General features: G+C 38.4%; 1 protein-coding gene across 1 annotated transcript in view; it reads left to right on the top strand.

Moving 5' to 3' along the window:
• Window positions 1–23,382, top strand: part of LOC111599455 — a 51,290-nt gene that overhangs the window by 22,450 nt on the left and 5,458 nt on the right. Inside the window, exon 3 of the mRNA XM_030224424.1 lies at window positions 8,534–8,564. The gene's annotated coding sequence lies outside the window, so the exon portion shown is untranslated. The remainder of the gene's footprint in view (window positions 1–8,533; window positions 8,565–23,382) is intronic.

Below are 23,382 nucleotides of genomic sequence, written 5' to 3' on the forward strand. Positions count from 1 at the left end.
CGTCATAGCAATGATAAACTGTAGATGATATATTATTGCGTTCTTAGGCGAGTCGAGTCGAGTAAATACATAACTGCTCCTACACAGCCAGCTAACCAGCCAGCCAGCCAAGCTCAAGCCTGTGAGCTCTTGGTACTCTTTCTCTCTTCCCTTCTGTTTGTGTAAGCAGCCGGAAGAGCAACGCTTAAGTGCGTGGTCGGATTTGTGAGCCGCCCGTTGTTAACCACCAAGCCGGCTTAAGCATCCAGCTGGAGACCTTTACAATATGGCCACACTCCGCCTCAGAACGCCCATTGCCCAAATCCTTTCCGCATGCAAAGTGTTGCCCTGTTCCTTGTTAGCTTGATCCAAAATGCTTCTTTATAGATGTCATTTTTATGAGATAGTGCGACGAGTGCTCATAAATTTGATGACTCAACGAGCGCCTCGAGCTTTCCACACATATTTAGGTAAATTTCTTAAAAAATTTACAAGTCTCTTCTTGCTTGCTTATAAATAGGCCGCCTGAAAGGTTTGTGACTGCTCGAAATGATAGATGGAACCCAAACCATCTGAGAGAGACACCTAAAGTTATGGAGTAGGCCAGCAAGCAACGCTTGATGAATGGGCTGTGAGCATTTGGCTATGTTCTAAGTATAACAGGCATAAATCATGTCCAATCTATTATTTATAATTACAGAACTGTTTCGGATAAACAGACGCTGCAAAAGTAACGCACTTAAGCAATAGCTGCCTGAGCAATTGTTGCTAAATTATGATAAAGCTCTTTATTGCTTCAGCTCTCTTCTAACGTGCAGCAAAATAATTGTACAATCAGAAGATCACTACAAAAATATCTGGACTCTTTCGGACGCTGGGCAAAACGGTGGTGTATCACCATTAATGCACAAAAGTCTGTACATACTACCTTCGCCACTAGAAGAGGAGATTGCCCAAGCGTTGCATTGGGGCCCACTATTCCCAAAGCCTCAAAAGTAAAGTACCTTGGTATCACTCTTGACAGAAGGCTGACTTTTAAAGCGCACATAAGTCAAGTAACCTCAAAATGCAAAAGCAAGCTAAAAACCCTCGACTGGATGCTGAGAGCTTCAAGCAAGTTGTCTTACAGCAGCAAGGCCGCCATCTACAAGGCAATAGTTGTCCCAACCTTCGTATATGGTATCTCTCTATGGGGCTCCTCGGCGAAGACTACAAGGAACAAAATTCAGACCCTGCAGAATAAAGCACTACGCAGATGGACTGGAGCCAGCTGGTTTGTAAGAAACTCAGTCTTACATAGGGATTTAGCAATTCCCACAGTTGCTGAACTCATTGGGCGACACAGTTCAAGATACGCGGACAGACTTGCAGCGCATCCTAACCATCTCGCAAGCAACCTGGCTATAAACAACAATAGGCGAAGACTGAAGAGATTGCATCCTCTAGACAATATTAGAACTAATTAAGATAGTAGCTACAAGTGCAGAATAATTGGCATATCTGCCCTCCCATTAGTTAAGGTTTAGAGCTAAATGCGCTATAGAGTCTAAGACAATAAGCTGCAACAAAATAAAGAAATAAAAACGAAAAAAAAAAAAAAAAAAAAAAAAAAAAAAAAAAAAAAAAAAAAAACAATCAGAAGAATCGTAAATGTTTAAAGTGGCCACTTTGGATATATTAAATTCGAGGTGTAGCCATAGCTGTCGAGTCGTTTTATATTTTGCACTTAAAAATCGTGAAATCATGAAATTTGCAGCAGTTCTTTCAGATTGCGCGACAGCGTTTTACCCTGTATAAAGGGCTCGATTAGTCTGAAATAAGTTTTTAGAGCCTTCTTACCAATAGCTATTTATTTATTCCTATTTATCTGTATGTGACCTGCGGCATCGATATTGTAGAGTTGTGCTAATTCTTGAAGCACTGAAATATACAAAATATCATTTGGTATGCTCTTCTTGAGCTGCTCATTTTCATTTTAACCGAAGATAAAGCAAAAGTCATCCAAACACCACAGCTGCTAAAAGAAAGCTGAATAATCAAAGTAATCGAATTTATAGGCATAAGTCAAATTTCTTAAAGAATTTTTATGTATTAAGATTTTTAAAGCCTATGTTCTGTAACAAGTTAACAACTTATCATCGATATATAAAAAATCCGTATAAAGCAAATGGAAACAGTTTCATCCAATTCGTTTAAACTTGCTGTTATTTTTATCAGCGTCTTATATATATATATATACATTTATTGATATTCTTTTGGTATTTGTTTACGCAAGTGCTTTTAAAACAGCGAATCAAAGAGCTGTCTGCAAAATCATTCTGTAGCTACAGTACAGGATATAATTTCTTGGTTCTTTGAACGCATCTCAAAGGGGAGCTCATACGGGTATTTTCACCTATGCGCGCACACACACCCGAAAAAGAAGAAGAATAAAGAAGCAAGGGAAACCGCAATACAATGCAAAAACCATCGAAAGACGCACAGGGCATGAGGCTGACAGCGAAATTTGCTGGCTGTCAATTTCAGGCGCGCCAAAAAAAAGAATATTGAATATGCATTACGCAGTGCGGTGGCCGGAGAAGGAGGAGGATCAAGTGTGGGGAGGGAGGAGCTCAATATGCGTGGGCTATTGATTTTCGCTGCGGTGCGGCCGCACCCTTTCAATCGCGTGAGACAACAGCGAGACTTCGACGCGTGTGTCTTAAGGATGTGAGAGTTCTGTGATTTCCTTTCGCCGTTGTCTCAGATTTCGCCTTTAAGCAGTAGCATACAGCCACACACACCCACACACAAACACACGGAGTCACAGGGAGTAAGTTTTATGCCCGCAACGTAAAAAATTAAAAAGCCCAGCGCTGTAAATAAGCAACATTTTTCCCGCAGTTGGAGCTCTCTCGCTTTTGGAGGACTGCCACTAGTGGGCCGTGGTCAATGGACCGTTCAGGCCGTGTGCCTGTGACTTATCCGACTGGGCGTTGTTTTTGCTGCTGCCAATGCCGTAACGTGAAATGAAAGCACGTAGCATTTTCATTTCGGCCAGCGTGCGGAATGCCAATTACAAGTTCTGGCGGCCACACGGCCAGAGAGACGAAATAACAAACAGAGAAAGAATGCTTAAGGGATAAAGGGCTACGGAGAGAGAGTCAGAGAGAGAGAGAGAGAGAGGAAGACTGTGTCAAGGCAAGGAAAAACACGAAACTCATTGAAATGAGTCGCGCACTGTCTACGCGGGTTCGCCTCATAACTGATAGATGCCTTTTGGCGAAATTTTTAATAAACTTGTGTGGCTCCTTGCAGCACACACTTACACTCACACACACACTCACACACACGCACAGTCACAGTCACACACATACAGTTATACAGGTCTGGTTGGCAAAAATGTTGGAGCCTGGCGCCTACGACGCATTGGCGACGTTGGCCTCGTCGCTACCTTTTTTCTCTCTTTGTTTTTTTTTTTTTGTGTTCAGGCTATGTCTGCGGCAGCGACGGCACTTAAAAGTGTTTTATTATTGAGGTTTGCAATTGGAATTTTAATTTTTATTTTATAAGTTATGCGTGCTGAATCTTAAACATGCTACATAGAGATCTCACGCTCGCCTTTCTCACTCTCACTCACTCGCTCTCTCTCTTTTTCTCTAGATGTCCTCTCAGCTCTGAGTCGGCCAGGCTCTTGATTTCTTAAGCTGCCATCGAGTTGTTGTTGTTGTTGTTGTTGTTACTTTTGCTGGTTATTTATTATGTTTGTACGTGTGTGTGCTGAGTGTGTGCTGCTAATATCATGCCCCAAAACAGAAACCCTCCCCCCCACACACACACACACATGCAAAGAGCGTCACATGTGGCGGCTACTTAATATGCGCACCTGAGCAAACAGAACGCCCGGTCCGAGCTTTAAGGCCCACCACGCACTCGAGGTGCACTGGGTAACCAAAGTAAAAACAAGCTAGCTGAAAGTAAATGAAGTATTATACAGAATTTGATACACTTTCTAGCTTCAAGCTTTTTTGCTAGATAGCAGAAACTTAGAATATATTAAGTATTTATTGAAATAATTTAATTTTAAAAAATTAGTCTGAATTCCATCTAATAAAGTTAGTGAAGGCTTTCACAATTTTAATAAAAAATTTTTAATTAACATAAATCGAACTGTTTGTAGAATATATAAAAGTTATAGCTATAAAAGATATATATATAGAAAACTTTTTTATTATTATTATGATTTATGATTATGATTTAGTAATTAGGTTAAGTTTTGATTAAGAAATCATAATGAAAAATATTTTTCTCTAGGGCTCTAACCCTTACTAGACTTCATAAAATTTATGCTAAGAAAAAGGAAGCTGCAGCATCGCGGCATCTACTTGATATAATTTTCTTAGCAACTGATGCTCTTAGTCAAGCTTGTTTAGCTGGCATTGCTGCTCGAGCAGTGAGGGTAGAAAAAACTATATATCACAATGTCAGCGCACTTAACATAGTTTATATGTGCGTGTCGCTGGTTTAGAGCTCTCACTCCGCCTCCGCCCGCCCTTTCCCAACACCTACTCTTAGCCATTATGCACACGTCGCGCATAACCATAACGATTATGCTAATGCTCTGTGAGGTAGTTGGGGCGGATGCAGGTGCTGGGGCTGATAATAAGAATGGGGTTAGCTAGCAGCTACTCGCTGGCTGCTTATGATTTGCCTTGGCTTATTTCGAGCGGCGCCCGCCTCTCGCGCACATCGCGTTATTTACATACCTTAAGTAGTTGTAATGGGCTGCCGGGTGTGGTGGGGTGTGGTGTGGTGTGGTGCGGCTGCTGTTTTTGGCCCCAAAAGCGCGACAAAGTGTTGGCAATGAAGGCAGCTGGGAGTGCGTCCTTGGCTGAAAGACGAATATGCGAGTTGTCTCAGAGCCAAGAGTGGCCATAGAAAATGTGAATCTGAATCTGAATGTGAATGTGAATGCGAATGTGAATCTGAATGTGAATGAGATGAGCTAGTTTTCATTATAAGCGCATTTGGTCTTGGCTTACTTTTTTTATTAGGCTGTGCAAGTAATACTTACATTTAGCTGCGTGCCAGGCTTTGGTTATATAAATATATGAATTTAAGTGACGTTTGCAGATGTTTCAATCAGCTCCATGTGCTATTTATAGACCATTTGCAGATTGAGTCGCAGTCCGTGTTATCAATAAGTTCAGTTCATTGCTTTTGGCTATAAAATGTAGACGATATACAAATATCAAAGAAGTTCGTTCGTTGACCCACGTTTGGTGCCCAAAACTTTGGCATATTAGTTTGTAAACATTGACAAGTCAATGGCCCAGTGGCGCCATGCGGCTTGCCGAACATTTTCTGAGTGAACTTATTCATTTTTATGCAAAATACGATTCAACCGAGCAGCTGCTGCCATCGGCTTTATCTCAAGTTTCCCGCTGATATTAAACTCAAATTTATCTTCATCAAAAGTTAGTCCTTTGCACTTCGATTAGTCTGCCCACTTGCATATGATTAAAGCTTATTGAACTCCTGGAGCGTCAGACAATTTCATTAATTAAATAACATTTTTATGAATTTTATTGCTATAGTTTGAATTCAAATGAAAAATAAATCAATTTACACACAAATTTTTACCCAGGCTGAAGCGCATTTTCCTAAGTCAAAACAATGCTGAAGCGAAAGCAAATCAAATCAAATGCAGACATCGTTGAGTGGCAGCAGCAGCAAAATGTTAAAACCAACTACAACAGCAACAAAAAGAAGAAGCAAACAACACAAATAACAAAAGCAAATTAATAGAAAACAATAACAATTCCCTTTATTATTATTACTGCAGAGAGACAGAGAGCGGGAGACTGGGGAAAACACACAGAAGGAAGCGAGCAGAGAGAACAGATCCAAAACAGTTTCCAAGTGCCCAAGTTTTTGTGCTTTATTTTATTTGACTGTGTTTGGCAGCAAGTGTGTGCGTGTGTGTGTGCGTGTGTGTGTGCGTGTGTGTGTGCGTGTGTATGTGCATGTAATTTACACAACAAAATGCAAGTAAAACAGACAAAATGCTGCTCCAAGGCGCTGGCATAGCCTAAAAGTATGCCACACTTCGACGCCTTCTCAAGGGACTTTTGTGGCAGATGCTTGAACACGGTGACATTATACTCTAGGCAGCGAGTGGGTACTATAAAACGACTGAACTACAAGTGACAACACTTCATAAGTAACTATAGTTAATCAGAAATGGAATGATTTTTGAATGAAGTGAAGTCGTGGGTGGCATGGCCTGAGACTTATTGACAACAGCTCGCAAGGGTATTTAATATTCGTATTGCAGCAACACTTTTCAAGTTTTGTTTTGCGTTTTTCTACATGCCACAAACAAGGAATCGCTCAAAGTGCGAACAAACTGTGTGGAGAAGCTCAAGAAATCATGCCAACAAAAAGGTGGAGATAAGAGCAAGAAACAAGCGCATTGAATGCGTCTATCACAGCCAACTTTATCCAGGTGTAGGTTCGGGTAGCTCTCTCTCTCTCTCTGTGTGTGTTGAAGCATGTACGTGCATTGCATGTCGAATATGTTTGCTAAAAACCAACCAGCAGCAGCAGCAACTTTATCTAAAGTACAACTTTTTGGCGCACACCGACTCAGAGCTCGTCGGCAAAGCGTTTTCCTGTTTTTTGCCTGATTTGTTGCCACGCCCCATGAGGCTGGGCGAGCACAAGGCTTTGCAGTTGGTAAATTTGTATTGTTTTGGCAAGTTTTTACCCGCTTTAAACTGAAAATGAAACTGTTGTTGTTTATTTTACGTTCGTCGTAGTTTCCTTCCCTCCCGCCTGCCACACGGCGCTACCTTTGGCTCTGGCCCCGCCTCTGCCTCTGCAGCATGTGCCAATGATTTTTAATGCGATTTAAGAATATCGCAAAAAAAACAGCCATTGCACGTTGATGCCTGTAGTTTTTTTTTGTATTTATTTTCCCAGGTCTGCCTGGCCAGAGGCTTAAGTCTGGCAGCAGAACCTTTTTTTGCCTGTTAAGTGGCCAGCCAATGAAAATGTTTTCAAAGGTGAAACTGAGTAACATAATGTTTCGTAGGCCCTGCTGATAGTGTCTGTGCGGGTGTGTTTGTGTGACTTTATTTAATGCCATTAACGCAAATTGAATGTTATACGCACTTAAGCCCTTTGAGCCATTGCATGCGCAATTGAGTTTTCGTATGGATCTCGTAATTCCAACTCGCAGCCCTTGAACATTCTCGCATTAATGCTTCAGCGCACCAGGCGAACAAGTGGCCCCAGAGCTTGGATAAGAATTATAAATTCTATAGATTCAACTAATACCTAAAGTGCTTCAGGTTTCATTGAATATAGAAAACCATTTGATGCTTATTATATCTGCATTAAACTCTCGCAGCCGGCGTTTATTCATTCGAGCTGATGGCTGCAGCGTGACTCTACCACGAGCAGTTTCATCATCTGTCCAATAAGAAGAGCTGAGCAAACTCGTGAATTTCAAGGAGCTAGTCGAACAACAATAATATACAACTCCTTTGCCATTTCATTGGCAGAGTGCAGCCGCGAGTGGGAGTCGTAGGTGAAATGCTTAGCATAAGCTCGTTTTGGCCTGGCCTATTTCAATAATAATAAAAGCAAAATGCTTCGGCTTGTGCTTGTGCTTGTGCAGCAATTGCGAAATATTTCTCATGAAATTCCGCGTTTACATAAATATTTAAACTGAGGCACTGGCACGAAAAGCACTTGGCCAAGAGTCTCTCGCTCTCTTTGAAAGTAGATGGAAAATAAAAGCCCTGCCAGCTGCCTGAGGCCATGATGAAAGTCTCAATTTAAGCCAACTTCTGTGCATATTGCATAGACGAGTAGCTAGCGAAACTAAACAGCTGTCGAATGAATGAGTGCGTGAGTAACTGTGTTGCTGTGTGTGTGTGTGTGTACATGTATCCTTGGGCCAGAAAAGCGCTTTTCAATATATAAGGAAGACCAACTGCATGTTGGCAACTATAGATCTATGGCGCTTCAGACCAGTTCAGTTCTTCCCGCAAATGAGCACACAGCTCGGGCTCATCTACACCTTCTGCAGCGCATACTTTCACGACAGACTGTCATTTGTTGTTTACTTGTTTGCAAGCTTTATTTCCCTGGTACAGTTGGAAAATAGAACCATAAGCTGAGTATCTATCTTGCATCTTGTTGCTGTCAGTTCAGGCTAATGTCTTCGCTCCAGTTTCCTTTTTCGTGTTCAATGTCTGGCTGTTGTCATTGCTCGCAGCCCCATCACTCAAACCACCCACGCAACCCACTCAACCACTCACGCTATGCGCCTGATTCGAGACTCTTGTCGTGCCTCATGCACGTCAGCATCGTTGAAGCCTGCTTAATGTGGTATATATTTCTCCTATTTCTTTTTTTTTTATCAACTTTTCTTGGCACTAAAACTATTTCCCCGATACGACGAGTTTATTCAGTTTTAGTCTGCATACAAATCAAAGTCTTATTATTAATTGAATTTATATAAACATTTGATATGTTAGCTAATGGTATTTTCTTTCATTTTCAGAAGTTCCTCGAGGAGCACGCACATCTAGAAGGTAAATAAATAAAATGCTACAAATTATGGGAAATTTTTGAAGAAAAATTATTTTCAAAATATATTTTGAATGCAAAAAGCAAGTAATCTCTGAAATAGTTAGACAATATATATATTTACCCCATTTATTTTGCCTTTTTGAGAAGTTAGAACAGAGATGAGGCTAATATTTTGATATGAGTAGACAAAGCTTTATTTATATCTAGCTTTATGTAACATTTTCATGCACAACTTCGTACAAAGAGCAGCTAATTTGTACGAATACCCAATGCATGGCCAGTACCAGGAATTGCCAAGCGGCTTTAGAGTGCTGCCACCCACACTACCTCTCAGTCTGTCTTTCTCTACCCAACGGCCCACAGATAAGCGGCTTATGCTGTTCGCTTGAAGTGGCAACGAGCTGTGAGTCATAAATACGATACAACTGAAGCCGAGCAGCTAGGCTCAAGGCTCAAGGCTTGGTCTGCCTCTCGCCAAAAGTCAAAAGAAAAATGCCGAAAGAAATTCACTCTAGAATAAAATTCCATTACCCTAGCTACAGACGAATTCAAGTCTATTAAGACTACACCTATGCAGTGGCTGGCTGCAATTAAAAAATCTTAATTGCTTATTAATGCGCAACTTCCAGAAAGCGGCGTGAAAAAATAAATTAATTTGCTGCTGCTTTAAATACGGCGCAGACGATTTAGCATGTCGCGCCTGCCTTGGTATTGGGAGTCTGCTTCTGAGCCTGATAAAAATAAATCCCCCTCGCCGTCATTTTCCAGTGAGACTGCCTAATCGATGCGTGTCCCCTTCGGGTGGGTCCCAGCCGCTGCTCTTTGATTTATGCGCTCTGCACTTGTTCCTAAAAGGGGGAGTTGTTGCTGTTGCTGCTGCTGTTGCATTGCTGTGCGCATTCGATTTAATTGCCTGCTGGATTTCGAATTTTCACACTAAGTTCATGTTTCCTGCGCCAGCACCAAAATATAAAATAAAAATAACCCCAACGACATGTAGTCGGATGATTAATGTGACAATTTTTATGGCACAAGCACAGTGGATAAATAATTAAGACACATAATAAAGAATTAAAATTTATGCATACAAAATTTAATTTAATAGCTAAATTATTTTATTTACATCACTTTAATTTTAGAATATTTTTTTATTTCCTTTTAAAAATTCTTTGATTTCTTAAAATATATTTTTTAGATTGAATTAAAACTTATCCAGATTTAATATTGTAAAAAGAATTTACATATCTAAAAATACGTTATTTTATTTTTCTGAAACTCTTTTAGATTTTACTTTTAATAATAAATAAAAGAAATCTAAATATTAATATTAAATAATATTTGAATCATCTGTAAAAAAAAGTTTCCTTGGTCTACTAATAATTTGTGTAGCTCAAAATATATTTTCTCTAATGAAGTGAAAATTGCTGAAAATATAATTGACAGAATTCAGTTTTTAACAGTTGTGAAAACAATTAGTCTGGCACCACTGTGCAGAGCAGTCTTCATGCTATAGCGCTTTGAGAATGAGAAAGATTTGGTCTTGTCGCGAGCGCGTGAATAACACGAATTGCGTTATGAAAAATGCATAACTGACATGGAATGGGGTCTGAAAGCTGTTGGCGTGGGGGTGCGAGTCTAGCAGATGGGATTATTGTTGGGGCTGTCGTGGCTGTTGGAGCTGTTGCAATCATTACAAAGATGAGCGATAAGCGACGTTGCATGCGGTGACACAACTGACGATTGCAATATGATGTGTACCCGCTATATGTCATGTTCTGTATCTTAGCATGCAAATGCGCCCAGATGTGTATGCTTAGTGTGTTGTGTGTACTGTATGTGTGTGCGTGTGTGCTGTGTATTGTGGCTGACAAGCACGCGAATTGATGTGCCACTTGGGCAAAATGCTGTTGACTTTTGAGGGATTTATGTGGCGCACTGCTGACAGCTGCCAAAAATTAGCTGCCATTCGAACCCAGAAGCAACTTCGCGGTTCCCAACTAACTAACTGTCTGGCAACCTAACTGAGTTTCAGGTCCGGGCGGCATAATTAGCATTGGATTGCAAACTTTTGTTCCAGGCGCCAGCAGAACAAAACAAAACACAACCTAAGCTGACTTAGCAGCTGTGCTCGCTGCTGCTGCTGCTACAACTATTGTGGCTGCTGTAAGCTGCAACTGCATGCTTAAACTAAAACTCAAATTTGCGCACAAAATCCCAAAATGTCAGTGACCAAAAACAGTGGCAGCGCAGCTGCGACAACGGCGGGCTGGCTGCCAAGGGACAATGCCAGCAACCGCTTTGCTCCAGACTCATTATTCAAATGTGTTTTGCTGCCTTTTGTAATATGCAAAAATGGGCGTGGCCGCCTGGCATACTGTGTTTCACTTTAGCATTTGCTTTCGTTCTTATTACTATTTTTTTTTATTCCACACACAACATTTTCCATAGTTATCAGATTCGCAATGGCAGAATTCCGCAGTTTGCATTACGCAATCGTTTATACATTTTGCTGCTTTTGCCTCTTTGTGTTTTTTAGTTCTTAATGCCTTTAACTCAACTATATAGACAGACTCGATTCTTTGAAATTTAAATTTAGAATTGTATAAATAAATGATTATTAACTTATAGACTATTTATTTATTATTAATTATTATTATAATATTATTAATATATTTATATTAAATATATATTAAGGAAAGATATTCCAATTGACTTGTATATTTATTATATTTATTTTTTTCATTTATTTATTTATTTCAATTATTTATTTATTATATATATATTTTATTTACTTAATTATTTATATATTTTCTTATTTTTGTTACTTTTTTATTATGTGGTTATTTGTTTCTGTTTGATATCTGCTTCCATTTTAATATAGCATAAATAAAAACAAGTTTTGTTAATATGTTTGCCAACTCAACATTGGCTGTTTATTTTTCATTTTAAATTTTTATTATAATTGTTTTAATTTATGATTAACTTAAACTTATTTTCTCTGGCAACACATCTCCAACGTAATGCAAGTTGGCCATGCTGGACAATGTATTTTTATCTTTTGTGTTGTCGTTGGATGATTCAACAGTGCTATAAAAGCTATGAAAACGTTAAGAAAGTGACGGGATGTGAAGATCATTGTAAGGTCCAGAATCGACTAAGCTGTAGCTCTAAGAAGGCATGTCAGTAACACAAAGAGATGTCACAGAGTTCGTAATCAAACCTGTAATATATAAATTATTTGTTGTTGAAATTTGGAATAAAAAGGGACTGAGTTTGCATCACATATAAGATTTTGTGTCTCGCCTCAATTTGAAACACATTAAATATCAATCAAATTATGTTCCTACTTATTCTATATAAGAAGTAAGTCTCTGAAAATTTAACGAGGTAATTTCAAGTCGAGATAATTTCTACTTAGCATCGCATTAGCTACAGCATAATTATAAATTGTCTTTTTTTTCGAAAGATCAATTTGTTTCACAAGAATTGTAAGTGAAACAAAGAATTTGTATTATAAAAACGAATTCGTTTGCCCTGTGCTGCATGACAGTGACTCCCCAAAGACGGGGCACACAATACTTTGATCTCAAGGCAACGCGTGTAATATGATTTCGAATGAAAGGGCGAGGCGTATGAGTAAAGGGCCTCTGAAAACTGTTGCACGCCTCACTTACAGCGTGGGGACTGCGAAAGGACAGGTCATGTCTCTTGGGGAGCAAAAAGGCAAAAAGCGAAACGGATTTGCAAAGCGTTTGATCTGTGCCCTTGGCGATTGTCACGCATGTTGGCGAACCTGGACTGGACTGGCTGAGACTAATTAGCGACAGATTGTATTAAAAAGCCAGCCCAGGGCTCATGGCTCTGCAGATAGCGGTGCACATGCGTTTAATTAGACGCTTGGCAACATGAATTGCATTTGTGCGATGGAAATTTGATTTGATTGAATTTAATGCGTCTCCGATTCGTTAAACAAAACTCACAATTCCCTAATTTCCGCTTGCTGTAAAAGTATTTCTGTTGCTCCTCTGCTTGATTTTGTTTGCGCAAAATGTATTTCCTCTGCTGTCGTTTAGATTTTGCTGTTGTCAGCGTGGCTTGTTTACATGGCAGCCAGAGTTTCATTCTGCGGTCTGCGCTCTAATTGCGACTTGGCAATATATCAACGCGCACAGTCAGCTACCTAAATACGTACATATATATATATATATATACACGTGTGTGCATATATGTGCACAAGTACTTAGATACAATGTGTATCTGTGTGTGTGAGTGTGTTTATGCAGGTATCTTTGGTTGGAGCTTTGCTCTAGCCAGCAGCCGTTTTGACATTTGCTTACGCGTTAAAGCTGACAGGTAAAATGGATTTGTTACGGCAATAGAACAAGCAAAAACGCGTTGCTTTTAGTTCTGGCAAGAGATGAAGGGAAGAGAGAGAGAGATGAGGGGGTACTTATGTGTGTGACATGTGAGCAGATAACACCCAGCTGCCGGAAAGGTAAAGTCCTCTTTTATATGTATAACAAAAATTACTTTGAAAGGAATCTGCTGCTGTGGAAGAGGAAATTCCTTCTAACTGCAGCAAATTATTTATTTATAAAGAAGAAATATTTCTATAATTATCTTTTCATCTAAATCAATTACCGTAATTGCTTTTAGAATGAATTTGAAAAAAAAAAACAACAAAACCTGCATTCAAATTAAAAAAAAAAGAAATTTATTCCTTATATACTCCTTCTGCAATTCTGCATTGTTAAATGTTGTATTAATCCCCTGTTTCCTATTCAAGCTCTTTAATTTAAAATTTCTCTGGATTTTCCTTTACCTAGTGAAGCAGAAGTGAAATAAAAAGGGCCTCGTTCTAGGAAAAAATTGAGGCAAAGGTTGAGGCGGCACTTGGAAATCGATTTAAAAGAAAATCGCCAGCACATTGGCCATTGTAGTTGGGAAAGCGAGCTAAATGGCATTTTATAATAGAGTCGAGCAGAGCAGCGTAGAGAAGGGCAGAGTGAATCCATTAAAAGGATATTGCAGCAGAGAACCAACAGTAATTATCAATGGTAAAATAATTGAGCGAACACTTATCATGCGCAGGCAGCAATAAAAAATGTGAGAATAGAGCAAAATAAGGCGAAGCAGACTCGATGCTCGATGCTCTGTATTGCCTCAAAGGCCATGCCAGAGGACTTAATTGCGTTGACGGCAAATCCGCATTAAAAGCACTTTAAATGCTAAGCAGCTGCCTTGTTAAGCCTACATAACACTTGCCGTGACCTTAAAGACATACTTGAAAATTTAATCATTTACTGGCAAATGAAATTTGCAAAAACTCAGCCTAATTTAATTAGTTTTGCAATCCATCTGGAGTCTTGTGCTTCGGCGGTCTAGCAAAGAGCAAATTAAGTTATACCGAAAGGTCAAAAGCCAAATGGCAATTCAGCTGAAGCTGAACAGCCAAAAGGTAAGCGAAAAGCAGTCGAAAAATTCGCTTCACAAAGGCACAAAGCATCAGGGGTCCATGACACAAACGTCAATTCACAGTTTATATGCCAGGTTTTATTTCTTAAGTACTAAGCAGTTGCCTAACTCATGGGCTTAATGCTTCGGGCACAGCTGACAGGCTCCCTTCAAAGGCGCACAAAGCCAATTCAGTTTGCGCCAGCAAATGTTATTTTCATCAAAATTTCTTCAAGCGAACAAAATTCAATACAATGCAAATTTTACACAAAAAAATTGATTCAAAGTGCACCGTTTTCCATGTAGAACAAAAATCAAAATGTATAAAATTCATAAGTAAATATATTAAATAAAACATTTGAATTTAATATTTTATTATTTTACTTTATTTAAATAAATATTTTAATAGAAAATATGTATACTGCAAGGTAAATATTCACATCATTAATAAGCCTGAAAAATGGGTTGAATATTTTATTTATTTATATAAATGTTAAAAAAGCATAAATGATAATATAAGTGTTATAAATATAATAAAAATAAAAAATTATGATATACAATAAAATCATATGATACACAATAAAATAGGGAATAATAATATTAAAATATGTGTATATAAATTAAATGAAATAATAATATAAATAAGAAAAAAATAAAATATCTATTTTTATATATATTTTAATTTATTCATGTTACTTAAATTGTACTTACTTAAATTAAATTGTATGTGTAATTGTAATCGCATTTTTGTAATTGTAGTTGTATTGCAACTTTTTCGCGTTCATTCCGAATACAAAAATTATATTTAATATTTATTTTAAGAGAAATTTGAAATTTAAAAATAATTTTAAAAATTCATGATATAAATGTTCAAAGTCCAATTAAAATCAATAACAATGAAGCAATGGAAACCCCAAGCTGACAAAAAACAATAAAATAATTTTACACAAAAAAGTTTTACAAAATTAAAAACAAAATTCAATAGAATCATAACAAAAGCTGGCTTACGTTCGTACATAATTTAAAGCAAAAAAAAAAACACATGAGTTCGATGTACAATTGTACATATATTATTGTAATTTAAGGTAAACAAACACTTTAAGGTAAACAAGCATATATTCTCTTAATATAAACGTTACGTGTGCGTGCACAGACACAGAGTAATTTATTTTTAATGCTGTCCTTACGACAGATCAGCGTCGAACTGAGAATTTAACTTGCCCCTTGGCGCTGCCTCTGTTGTTGCGTGGGCAACACGCAAACGAGTGCAACTGGCACTGCTAATTGCACTCATTCACACGACGAGCGCCAACAAAGGCGGCCAGAAGTGGCCTCTAACAACAACAACAACAACAACAACGAGAGCAACAGCAACAATAATAAGTGCAACAACAAGCAGCAAAAGTCGAAGAGTTGTCGCCTTGACGGCACGGAAACGGAAGCGTTAGTTGCAAGGATATGTTGCACTAGTGCACAATAGTCAACCAGCCCGGTCTGCCCCTGCTCTTCCTCTACCACTCTTCCATTCAGCATACACAATTCAGTCAGCTCCTGGCTACCGCCCACCGCGTCTCTGTTGTCTCTCTGCGTGTGCCTGTGTGTGTGTGTGTGTGTGCACAGCAATTATGTGCCATTGAAGTTTCATTGTCAGCGTTGCAGATTGCAAGTGGAGTCCGTCCGGAACCGGAGGGAGCATGCTTCTGCTTCTTCTATATAGCTTCGTCCGACACTTTGTCCGTTTCCGACGTAATTGTTATGCCAATTTTTAAGAGCTGCGCGTCGCCTGCTTGCCAAATTAAATGAAAATCAAATAGAGCCCGACATCCAAAATACATAAATGCGGTTAAATTTGTAGCGTTAAATGTTAACAGTCGATTTTGCAACTCACACACACTGAGACTCCCACACATGGCCATAAAAATATCAGCGCGTATTTGCGTGTTAGAGCTAGAGCTCTGGCTCGGGCTCCGGCTCTGGCTGTGGCTCGTTCTACGAGCGATGTCGTTTGGCTTAGACTTACGAGCTTGGGGCGCAAATTGACAATTTCTCTGAAATTGCACAAATACTTATGAGGCTGTGCTCCATTTTTTATGGCAAATTACACAGCCGCATACGAGTGTCGATGTGTATGTGTGTGTGGGTGTGTGGGTGTGTGGGTGTGTCGTCATATAATAAAAACGTTTGGCAGAGGGTTTTATGATTGGTTTTCAGCAAAAGGGGCAAAAGGAAAAAAATGAAAGTAACATAAAATAAATAAAATATAAACTGCGTTATGTTTATGCGTCAAAGAGAGAGAGAGAGAGAGAGAGAGAGGCTGAGGGAGAGGGCAAAAGAAAACCCATCAGACATCATCAGCCTGCGCATAATTAAACATTAGACGCGACGATAATAAAATTGAAATCATTGAAGATTATTGCCAAGCTTGAGCCAAACCGAGTTAAAGGCTGCCATTACCCAAGAGTTTTGCTACTAAAGAAACTTTTCCTAATGCTTTTCGGGTTCTTTGAGTGCTTTAATATTGCTGCAGCATTTTGAAAGACTAAATATTTACAGCCTCTAAAAAATGGAAAGATGAGCAGAATTAATTTTTGTAATTCAATATATATATTTTTAATATATTTACAAACATTTAATTTAAGAAATAATAAATAAATAAAATTAATTTACTTTATTTATTTAAAATATGCATAAATTTAGTTAAATATATTAGCATAGATTAGTTTTCAACTGTTTGATAATCGAGTTGAGACAGCAATACAGTCCACTCAGATTTCAGCTACCAACCGGCGCTCAAAATCAACTTGTTTAGCTGATACAGCTGCCATGGTCAGCCGAACATAATCTGAATATCAAGCTAAAGGCAAACTTATAAAGCAATTAAAAAGTTTTTTTGCTTGTTTTTTTTTTGTAGTTGTTTTTCTTTTTTGGATTGTCATGATTTTGATATTTTGTTGTACTCTATGAAAAAAGTTTTGAGAGCGGAGCACACCTTGGGCCAAAAAGAAGCAAAAATGAAGTTTGGAGCGGCAGGTGCTGAGCAAATGGATGGCAACATTAGTAGAGCTACCATAGACCTGAGCTTGTGTAGCTAATAATAAGACGCTGAGTGCCTAAAAGTATGCTTAATTTTGTGCAACTTAAAGGCACTAAAGCTGCACGACGCAGCTCAAAGGACAACTCAAGCCGACCAGCCGGACGCTGGCAAACTTGGCAGCGAACTTTTTCCTTTAAGTGGTGCCATACTCTCTAACAACTTAAGCTGCTAGGCAAATAAAAGTATGTATATACACACTCGAACACACACACCCACACGCCCACTTTTGCACACATCAAATGCTTGCTGAAAGCAAGTTCAAATTGCCTTTGAGAGAGTCGCAAACAAAATGGCAGCTGCCTCGACGATGACGAGGACGACGACGACGACGACGACGTTTGGCGTTTATTTGCGTTTATAATGTGTGAGCTATTAAAATTTTAGAGGTTGTGCCCATTTCTTTCAGTGCACGTATGTGCACTCGACTAAAATATGTATTTCTCTACAGCATTTTGTTTGCTTTTTACATACATTTTACTCGGCGTCTTCTTTTTCGGCTGCCTTTGCTTTTCGCACAGCATAAAATAAGAAAAATTAGCTGATTTTCCTTTAAAGGCAGACGCGGGCGGCTCTTTTAAAGTGCACAGCAGCAGCAGCAGAACAGCAGCAGCTGCTGTAAACATCTTTTTAAGTGAAAACTCGCGCGACGTGTTTTGCACTTTGTTCAAATGCTCAACGCATTCAGCAAATTCATATTCGTGTGCAGCAGCCAGAAATTAACATAAAAATGAACGCGAAACGTTTTAATGTCAGCGTTTTGTGGGCTATGCATACCCTGCACTAGATTACTGTGGGGTAAGCACATTGCGACAAATGGTATGCCTTGGAAAATGAGAGCAGGTTGAATAATCCTTGAAGTTGGAAGGCTTAAAAAGATTGTAAATATGAATTTCAAATTTGTAGATTAAAGAAGTCGTTGAATAAAGTTTTTTGTGTCTTAAAAAATTAATTAATATATTTAAAAATATTTAATTAAGTTATCCCAGAAGAAGATCAAGAAGACCAGTCGAAGATCTTAAAGAAAATTTTTGTTTTCTTTTATTTGATATAAATTTAAATATTGAGTAATCTGAGAAGTGGGAAAACGTAGCATATGAAAGCTGTATCTGAAACTTTTGACAATATTATTTTAAACACAGTGATTTTATTTATCTGCAAATGTTTATTCACTCATTGAATTTAGATTTTAGTATTCACGCTATTTTTTCGTTATTATTATTTGTCGAACATTGTCAGTTAATGTTCGCTCTGCCTGCGCCTAAACCTAATATTTATTATGTTTATGTGAATGCTTGAAGTATTTACATTTAAAAAATGTTTACTCTTCAATGATTAATAAATTCGTTATATGCTCTAAAATATTCTATGTAAATATATATTTTCACATATATGTTATGTTTGTTCTATGCAAAGCTTTAAAAATATTTAACTTTTAACTTTTGGCTCTCTCAGCATAAACACATTATTTGCTACAAGAGCTAATATTGTCGGAACACGCAGAAATTGTGTTGTTTACTGATAATGAAAACCTTCTAAAGACATTTCCAAACGACTTTGTTGCCAGATGAAGCGATAAAATAATAAACTAGTAACGCCATCTGTTGGCAAGACGTCGAACTTAGTTTCCCAACAAGCTCATTTCAACATACCATCTTTATTGAAATTTAAGCCTTTCTCAATTTATAAAAATTATCTGCTTGTTTAGTTTATTAAAATATGTATTTAAATAAGTTTTTCTCTTTAAAATTTTTCAAAAATTATTCCACTGCAATTTCTCTCACTAGAAAATATTTGTGGAATTTATTGCAGAGCATCTCGACGTCTGTTGAGCTGTACAGTAGTACTAGTTTCAGTTATTTTGCCTTTGTTTTTGTTGTTTCTCTGTGGCATTTGGTTTTGCTTTTTGACCAGATTCTGCTGCAGCTTATTTTTTATGCATATTTTATTATTTTGCCATTGCATGCGTAATTTTATTTGCCGCCTCGTCTCGTTGCAATGTCCTTTTTCTGTTTATTTGTTTTTACCAGTTACTAGGTGGCAGCCACTAGGAGTATACGTTTTATGGCCCTCGTTTTTTTTTCGCTCAGGTTGTAAAAAATGTATGCACGCTAGAGAATGGCACTCGTTTGTTGTGGTTGTCCTGCTCAGCCAGTTGTCGTGCCGCCACTCTGGCTGCACCTGCGCTTGTTTTTGTTGCTTTGTCGTCATGCTACCTTGGCCAGGGCCAGCACACGCAATAGCAGCAACATGCCAAATTAAGTGCTCTTGCCGTCGTGTGGGGCCCTCTCGAATGGGCAGCACCTAGTGAATGCCAGCTGCAGAACGAAGCACGCAGAACGCCGCTTATGTTGTCATGTACATTTTAATTTTCACATGTTATGACATGCTTGCGACGCCACTTTGAAGTTGCCAGCAGCACAAGTTGCAGCATTTGCAGCACGCAACACGCATGTCTGAGCGCCCAGTGCAAAATCCAATTTAAGTAGTTCTTAATAAATATTTATAAATAAAAAACTACTTAACTTTTCGCACTCAGACAGCTCTGCTCGTCAATCAAATTCAGTTTATTTGATAAGGCTCTAATATGCAACTGCAATGTTGCTAGATTTTGTGTAAGGAACAAAGCAGTCATATGTTAAGAGAATGCTCCCGTGTACTCAATACTTATTCAAGTGAAAGAAAATGGATTTTCAGCAACTTTTTGCACTCGTTGAAGCAGTGAGGATTGCCTACAAAGAAAACCTAATTAAATTATAATGAAAATTAATTAATTGCTTTTCAAAATATTTTACTTAAAAATCAAAATACTTCAGATTTTGCTACAATCAATTTTGTAAGAACTTTTGCCACTCACAAGAGAATACTTATAAAACGAGCTGTTTAAAGGTTTCAAACTGCTTCTTCTAGCATTAACTTTGCGTTTTATTTTAAATATTTGGAAATCAAAATAAATAAATAAATACGTAATAAATTAGAACTGTTAGGGGAATGACCTTTATGAGTGGGACAGAAATCCTCTTGCTTGAGTGAGAGCTCTAGCTGTCTTGCTGAAGAATGATTCACAGAAACTCAAAGTTCTTTCATATATATCAATGTATTATATAGTTGTAAAGGGTAGGCCAGGTAATTTTTGAGCTGGGCACTTCAAGTGTTGTAGTTAAATTTATATGGAATTCTCTGTTTTGAAAGGAATCTACATCAATATTCTTTACTCTCAGATGACAAATTGAGACTGTTTTTGCCACATCCATCCATAAGCCATAGTTGTTAGCTTCTAAATTTGCCTTTACATATATTTAAAAGAGCTTAGAGAAACAACTCGACTATTATGCCCTGCAATTAAGCCTCACTCTCAAAGCTTGTCAATTCAATTATTTGTTCAATTTGCTTAAAGATTCCCACTTGGCAAGGAAATGAATTGAATAGGTATTGCAGCCTTTGGCATTTCTTAATTGTTTGACACATTTATTCCATGTATAACAAATCCAATTTTGGCTTACCTAACAGCAGCTTAGTTTTCTTTAAACGGCAATTGATTCAGCTGCCAGTAGTTTTCTCCGATGATTTCAGCATATCTTTGGGTGGTGATAAGCTTGGTCTGTGCTGCCGGAGGCAACGGCTGGGGAGAGAAGGCAGGAGGCATGAGGCATGAGGCATGAGACAGGAGACAGCCAAATTGTTTACCGCAGCTGTTGATAAGTTTTTAATTAAGTTTAAGCGTATTAGCTGGCACTTTAGCCGGCTGTGCAGCTCGCAAATCTATAGAAGCCACAAGAACTCGGCATTACTTAAGCGCTGCTCCAGCGAAATAAGAAGGCAACGAAATTAAGTGCGCGGTCTGAAGTCGCTACGGCTCTTGAATAAAAAAGAAAATAATTGAAATACGCAGACAGTCGCTGTATGTGTGTGTGTTTGTGTGGGTAAAGTCACGACACGTGCCGTTGCCGTTGCCACAGACACTTTTTATGCATTAAGCATACGCCGCGTATTACCAGCGCGTTACCTATTAACGCGCCATGAAAAAGGGGGCACTGAAAGACAATTGCTTATGTCTGCTGGCAAATGCCAATTTGGTGTGAATGCCTATTGAAATGGAATTGAAATTATTTTCAATGACAGCAGTTTAAAGGACCATGCCACAGGAGTCATGGGATCAATGAAATAAAATGAAAAATAAAATGAAATAAAATGAAAGAAATGTTTATTTATTAGTGAGCCTGTTACGCTCGCTAGCTGAGTGAAAGGTACAAATCTGTCTCTACTCAACAGTCGTTTCTATCGTAGAATAGAAGATATTTCTAAGACACACGGACAAACAGTTCAACTGCCTGTTTGCTCTCGATTGTCAAATCATTTTGTGATAAGGATATAAGGACAGGAGGACATGCACACGCACACGCACACGCACACGCAGACGCACAGACATCCGCCCACGCACTGTTCCGTGTTGAATGAGTCCGGAGTCGGAGTCGTATGTGCGTGTTTCTCTGCTTCATAACTGACAAATGAAAATGTCAAAAATGTGTACAAACTGCTGCCAAATGAGAAATGTCTTGTGTTTGTGCGAGCATAAATTAAATTAGAGTTTCTTTCAGCACAACTCAACAACCGACAACAAACAGGCAACAAAAATATTTTTGTCTATTTGCAAATTGATATTTTTATATATATATATATATTTTTTGTATTCCTTTTCACAAGCAATTTTCAAATAGAAATTCATGCATATTTAAGGAGTGGCCCCATTTACGTGCGCTTGTGCAAAGTAATTTAGCATCAACTATGGGAATGTTCAATATGGACATTTTCTGATATATCTCTCTCTTAATTTATACATTTATATTTTATGCTCAAATTGTTTCTAGTCCAAAAATGTTTTTAATCGTATTTTGTCAAACAGAAAAAGAAAACAGGCGCTGAGTAAAGCTCTTTTGCGAGAATTGCAAATGTGGAATGAATAACAAATGACAAATAAATAATAAAATAAAAAAGAAAGATTAAGTAAAACAGCATAAAAATAACGGCAATATCCATTTAAAGCTAGTGAATTATTGAGAAGCATTAAAAATATAATTTTCCGGCAGTTGAATTTGCAGCAATTTGTTTGTAAACTGATTGACGTGATTTGCCCGATTACAATTGTTTCTAAGTGGTTTCTGGGTTGCTCTGATATGCAATAATAACTCATTAATTAAACAGTTCATGAATTTTTCAGAGACCCCAACCCAGCCAGCAAGTTTACCTTGTTTCGCGAACAACGAATCTCGGCAACAATTACAAGCTAAGCGCTAAGCATTTGGCTAAAAGGCCAAGGCAGCTGCTGCGCATAGACAACGCCAACGACAACGTGGCCAAGATTAATGCCTGGTTATTAATAATGTTGAAAAAGGCTCGGTTCAGGTGAAAGTCGTGGTGCTGCCATTGCCATGGCAAAAGCAAATCAAGTCAATTTGTTAGCCAACGAAATGATGGCATAGCCAAGTATCCATTACACATTTGCATTGGCGCCAGCCGGCAACAGCCACTCACTCAGTCAGTCAGCCAAGCAGTCAGTCACTCAGTCAGTCAATCAGTTAGCCAGTTCCGCTTGCTGTGGGTGGCTAATGAAGCGCGTGGCTTGTTGAAATTCTTTGCCTGTTCTCGTTTATCCATTGGATCGAATAACACAATTGCTGTTTGCCTTGTTTTTCGAACAATTTCCTTTGACGGCGTCTCGCTGTCTATTTGCCTGGCTGGCTGGCTGGTTATCTACTTGCAGTTGGCTCAATTTCCAGTATAATTTATATGTTATTTACCTAAATTGGCTACAATGCAATATGTTGCATGATTTATAGCTGTCATCTTCATTCGATTGTCTGGGCTTTTGGTTATTTACATTTTGGTTTACTTTGCTTGCGCTGTCATTTCCTAAGTCCTTTGTCTTTTGCCATTTTAATGTCCTTTGATTAATTTGCGCAAATATAAATGTCAGCTTTTTGCCGTTGTCGTTGCCGTTGCCGTTGCCGTCGCCGTCGCCAAAGGTAATTTAATGGCCAGCCCACAGCTGTGCCCTTGTCAAGTCATATTAAGGCCAATAATGAGCAGGCAATCAGCACAATGAGATATAATAATAAACCCAAACCGAAACAAGTCCAGGCCAGCTCAGTCCAACCCGGGGCCAAGCAGAAAAATTAACAGCTATGTACACATTTGGCTGGCTCGCGGCATTAACAAAACATGAAATGCAATTAAAGGCAACAAAGTGAATGGAATTGGTTTTTACAGCTGTGCGA

The sequence above is a fragment of the Drosophila hydei genome, unplaced genomic scaffold, assembly GCF_003285905.1.
Source record: "Drosophila hydei strain 15085-1641.00,03,60 unplaced genomic scaffold, DhydRS2 tig00008114-arrow-pilon, whole genome shotgun sequence".
In the NCBI taxonomy this organism is placed as follows: Eukaryota; Metazoa; Arthropoda; class Insecta; order Diptera; family Drosophilidae; genus Drosophila; species Drosophila hydei.